Source organism: Phasianus colchicus, chromosome 1, assembly GCF_987193195.1.
Source record: "Phasianus colchicus chromosome 1, bPhaCol1.hap1.1, whole genome shotgun sequence".
Lineage (NCBI taxonomy): Eukaryota > Metazoa > Chordata > Aves > Galliformes > Phasianidae > Phasianus > Phasianus colchicus.
In genome coordinates, this window is record NC_143436.1 from 45172666 (window position 1) to 45178665 (window position 6000).

Sequence of the window (6000 nt, forward strand, 5' to 3'; positions counted from 1 at the left end):
TAATCACTCATTGGTAGTAACAGAAAAAAGACAGATTCATGTTCAAAGTTTTATGTGTACAATGTTCCCCAGCTGGTGTTTACTGAGACTCAAATTTGTCTTTAAACTTAACACTCTAATTTCTACACAAGAACAACTGTGCTCCAGAGGAGGGAAGCTGGGACACTGCATCAGGTTGTTTCCTACTGAGCAAAAATTCCCAGGGACTTCAAATGGGAAAAGAACTAGAAATGACATCCGCAAGAGACAACCAGAACAATGGCTCCCTGCCTCCCTCATTTTAGCAGCTCTGGAGAAAACCTGTGTAAGCAGGTTCTGTAGGAATAAGATTATCAGGAGAAGAACAGAATCTGAGTGCACTCAGCAGTAAAAGACATCCAGAAGCCACTATGAAATGGCTACTTCAGAGTGGCACATGCTGCTCTCTGCTGAATGTCCTGGGGCAAGCCTACAAAATGACACATGAGGAAATCTGCCAAGTGAGGCTTAAAGAAGATTACATTATTATTATGAAATACAGTAAGAATGGGACTACCATATAAGGATTCAAATTTTACTTACAATTTGTTCACAATTCTTGTGCTGCAAGTAGGTATTACAAATTATCCTACAGAGGAAATGACCAAAGTCAGTGGGATTTTTGGTCAGCTTTTCAGACTAAAAGTTTTATATAGTATGTGTACATATGTTTCTGACCATGCATGTAGGTTGCTCCAAAATTAATGCTTCCTATTTATTTTCATGGAAACTACAACAGATACAAAGAGCAGAATAACACTATTTGATAGAGCAGTTTCTCAGCTACAAAGCACTATTTGTCAACACAGTCACCACCAATGGTGTGAATTTTCACCAGCGATGAACAAGATGCCACACTCATGAAAATCTAGATCAGTGGAGGTCACTCACTTTCACCACTGCTGAAATGCACCACCCACTGCCTCACCGTGCTTACATCCAACCTTTGGTCTCCATAAATGTACAGCCAGAGCTGATGAATGTGAATGGGTGCCATTTTTTCTGCACGGAGGAATTCAGTCCCTCAGCTTTGCTTCATACATACTTCCATGTCAGGCACCATTTTGTCAGTGCCCCTCTGCTGCCCCATGCTCTCTCCCAACAGCCAGGGTAACTACTGTCATTTTTAAATCAGTATCTTGTTCTATCTTGCTTCCAAATTTCCACAGAAAATATGTCTCCTCTAGCCCTTCCTGTGTCCAGACCCTTAATTTGCTCATTCCTTTCATACTCCCTTTAGATCTTTCTCCCACAAATCCTGCTTTTGCAGAAGGTGTGCCTGAAGTGAGACTCTAGTTCTGGGACCAAGGTGACTTCTGTTTTATCTCTCTCACCAACAAATTTAGCTCTTTCAGCTCCCTCCTTACACCTCCCTTTCTATACTATTTCACTTTATTTCATGAGATATTTAATGGATGCATTTATTTAAAAAAAAAATGCAAAATAAAAATTAGATCACTCTGTGGACAAATTAAGCTAGTACTTGGGTAAAATTGCTATGAATTTCCTGTAGAAATTCTACCAAGCATTGATCCATGTACACAATAACCTCTTCAGCATTTTAAAACATAAATTATTGAAGGAAAGAAAAGATGCTGCCTAAATAATGGCAGGAGATTCAGGGGGTTTCCAGTCAATTCAAATTTTACCTGGATGTAAAACCCTCTGTGTGCCTGGATAAGTTACTTCATGTTTCACAGCTCTCTGTCAAAGAACAGCACTGAGTTTCCCTGGGATCACTGCTTTGCCATCTCTCCCATTAGCTCTGTAACCTCCTCAGGGCAGAGTCTCCCCTGCTACACATACAAATAACATCTGCAGCCAGGAAACCCCCATCTTATCTGGACTTGCAGGTCTTAACATATTATAAACACTTCATTAAGGGTTTTTATTAATGCAGCAGTTATTGGCAATGCTGAAAAATGCTTTTCTTTCTTTTTTGTCCTCTCTCTCTCACGAAGACATGGGCACACACATACCACTCACACAGACTTTCTGTGGCTGCCATTGCCACTACACACTGACCTTTGAAATATGGAAATAAAAGTGCTCAGAAATAAAGCTGGCAGCAACAGCAGCCTGATTGTCGTCATTCAGAATCTGAAACAAGTAGGGCCATAGTTTGCAAGCTGTCTTCATAATTACTTGAAGCAGTTGTCACTCTGGCTCTAGTTTGTTCATTACACCCCAAACAAACAGTTGATACTTGTTAAAGCACATAAGCCACTTTGTTGAGGCAGGGTTCTTTATTGTGAGGGACCCTGCAGCTGCAAGTCACATGCAGTTCACAGTATTTCCTGATTTCCTTTGCTTTATTTGCCTGCTTGCATTCCCCTTACAGCAATGCTTTTTTTCTTTTTTCTTTCTTTCTTTTTTTTTTTTTTTTTTTTTTTTTTACTAGGGAGAGAGAGAATAGGAAAAAAAAAAAAAAAAAAAAAAAAAGGTACAATAAGGTAAATATTAGCTAACATAAAGCTTGATAGGCTTAAGGTTTATGACCCAAATCTGGTTCCAATTAAACAAATGCTTTTGCTGTGGTAAAGAATGCTTAGCAATAAGAACGTCATGGCTGGAATGTGGGGCTGCTGCACTCCACTGAAACGATTGCTGCTTACAGTTCAGTGCTTTCCCCCTTTGGAGGGGGAAATGAAAGGACAGCATAAATCTGAGCCAAGTCAGGAGGCTTCTGGGAAAGTGCTTTCTTTGCACTCCTAACTCCTGAAAACTGAGGCATTGGCAACTGTTCTGCCATGTGCTACAGAGGAATGTTCAGCTGGATGATGGTCACGATCATCTCTGAGGAACCACTGAGTGCTGGTATAGGACCCCACTGGTCTGTGGGGGACAGGTCTCTGTGGCTGCTGGCAGAGATGAAGAAAGGAATGGAGAATGTATGCAGGAAGCAGATCTAGTTTAATCTGGGCTGTACAAGGAAAAATATCCTGTTTGATAATTATTTTTTTTCTAGCCTGCTCTGGCAACATGATTTTGAAATAACAAAGGCAACAAACAAGATCTCCCAGCCAAAGGAGTTGGCACAGCCTCATACAAGACTAAACTGTTAAATAAGCTCTAGATGTGTGAATAGGGATCTGAGATTCACAGCAACAAACCTGGAAAAAATAATGTAATTTCTTTTAAAATAAAGGTGCAGAAGAAAGAACAATGTAAGTATTTCAAATGTGGTATATTTCATTTGGCTGACATCCCTTATTCCCTTTCCCATTACTTGCAGAGAATTTTTATGTGTGAAAAATCCCTGTTTGGCAATCTCTCAGGTCGTATGAAATATGTTATTGGTTGTCCTTGTTGGAAGAGAAGAATCAGCTGAGATGTTGTTATTGCAACTCTTTAGAATGTGCATAAGACATACAGTCAAGGTGAGAAAAGACCAGTAAACAGAGAAGAAGTGTTTTATTTCTATCCTGTTGAGTTGCTGCTTCATGCTGACAGCCGTGGAAAAATGAGCCCGGCACATTGTCTTTTCTGACATCTGCACATCCAGCAAACTTATACCAGGGCTGAGCTATTCAAGATAATGTTATCTAAGCAGCAACTGACAAAGATACGCTCCCAGACTGCTAATCAGTCTTCCCATTAAACACAACACAATGGGAAAAGAAGTAAAGTAAAATGTAGTGCAGGGAGAGCTGGGGAGAATAAGGCCATGTGTTATTTAAGAATTTAGGCAAAGCCAAGGGAGGAGGGGAAGAATCCTGACTTCATCTCTCAGGAAAGGAGTCAAATGGTTCACAGCATTAAAAGTGGTTAGTGCCTAAAACCCGCAACGTGAAGCTCATTCTTTGTCATTCAGTCATTTTCTGTCTTCTGAAAAGTCTATTCAAACATAGCGTGGAGAACAAGGTACCCTTCCATTACTCTATTCATAGTTTAGGCCTTTAATTTCTCATTCTTTTTCCTACCTGGCCACATGTATATGTGACTCTTGACAAAGCTACCCTTGTATTTCTTTCACTGTCCATGGCTGACTTTTAGATTTTGCATGTAAGAGGCCATGTTAGAGCTCTGCTATTTTGCCAAACACAGAGAAGAAACCTAGGGTCGATGGAAAAAGGGAATGGACAATCTTTAATCTCAGCACAAAGCTTTTTGCCAGACTGAGCTCAGTTAAGGAATGACAGTGATGTCTGTACCCTTACAGGAAGAGGAGTACTTTCCAGGTGTTATCTCAGCTCTAATGTGTACCCTCCATAACAAGATGAGTACAAGCACATGAAATCACTTTCTTCCATGCCTGTGCTGTCAGGGGAAAGAAAGAAAAGCGTAAGGGGGAAGTACAAAGTGTACAGTGTCTTCTAAACCATCACCAAAAGAACTGCAGGGAGTGCCTTCGTGTGTACCTGCTCCACAGAGTGGAAGTAGTCCCTGCAACTTTGTGTCTGTGATGGCACCAAGATGGGTTATCTACCAGCGTGGTCAAGGGTGCATTGCCTTCTGCACTGATAGCAGATTGCTGGGATTCTGCCTCAGCTGAAAAGTTTTCCCTTGTTTAAGAAAGTTAAACTATGCCCAGCCTTCATTCCACTATAAGGGTGCAAAACCAGCAATAGCACCATGCAGCCCACCTGCAAAAATAATTTTGTTTGCAAACAGAAGTGATTTGTTTGCATGGAGGATGGGGTAAGAGCATAATGCTTCAGAATATAACCCAAATGAAATTTCTTTCATTTCCATAGATGTTTCCTTTGTCTGACTTACTAAGAAGTCTCTCATACTGAGAGAAGTACCACTGAGTCTGTTCTATTGCTAGATGAACTGGGGCGACTCCAAACTGAAATCAAAAAGCTTCTTAATAAAATAATAATACAATCAGTACGTATCAACCTCTTAGAATCTGCTTTGCCATACCACAGATTAACATTTTAGGAGGGACATCAAGCATTTAACAAAAGATTTGTTTTCCTCTTTTCCCCACCTTCCCTCAATATCCTGAATGTGTTCTATTATTTAAATATTTTACAAGATGGGCAGCATTCTCCCTTAATTTAAACCCTGATGAAAGAGCATTCGAAAAAGTGACAAGACTATTATTCAAAGGAGTGGGTCGCACTAGTGGCTTGTTACTTCATTTTCATGACAAAGATTGCATCTGACATTTAATACCCAACATCTTTCAAGAAATATAGTGAAGTGCTCCACCATTTTGACCTTTTCTTCCTTCTTCCTTTCTGATTGGCCCATCCATTCCACTCTTTCCTGGGCATTATAGCTCTATCAATCAAGGAAATAGAGATTATAGTCCACTGAGAAACAAATACGCATTTAAAGGAGGCACCATTAAGGTTTTCATGTCCCACATTTTCCTTAGAATAGAATTGTTACAAATAGCTCGCTGGAAATGATTTTATCATGATTTTATTATTATCATTATTTATTATTATTACTCATTTTATTCTTCAGCAACTTGCAGTGAATAGAGAAAATAATAAATTCTTCAGCACTGGCAAATACATCGAGGCCACATCACCTAACATCATCCTTAGGTGATGGGTTTGCAGAAGCAGCGGATTTGCCATGACTGTCTGAAGATACTCATTGAGAGACAGAGATTTTTGCCCATTCCCAAATCAACCGTCATGTTACAGCAGAATTTGTTCCCTCTCTCTTTTTCACACTCTATTTCTGTCCCCTCTGCATATATTCTCGGGAAATGGCAGGTGAAATTTAAATAACAAAAAAATCTCCACCTGTAAAAAACAATAATCACCTCACACTTTTCCAGTGGCACTTTTCAGCTGCAGACCTCAAAGCGCTTCCCAGTAATGGAAGGAAGTATTTTTAGGCATGCCCTGTGTTTGACACTGAGTTTACTGTGGAGCCAGGAATGGAATCCAGTCCCTGGTCACCGTGGGTTCTCCTTCTGGGAATCAGTGAAAATGTATAGACCTATTTATCAGAGGGTAACAGTGAAAAAAACTGGAGACACTATAGAACAGCATTTGCGTCTTCTTTATTTGCAGT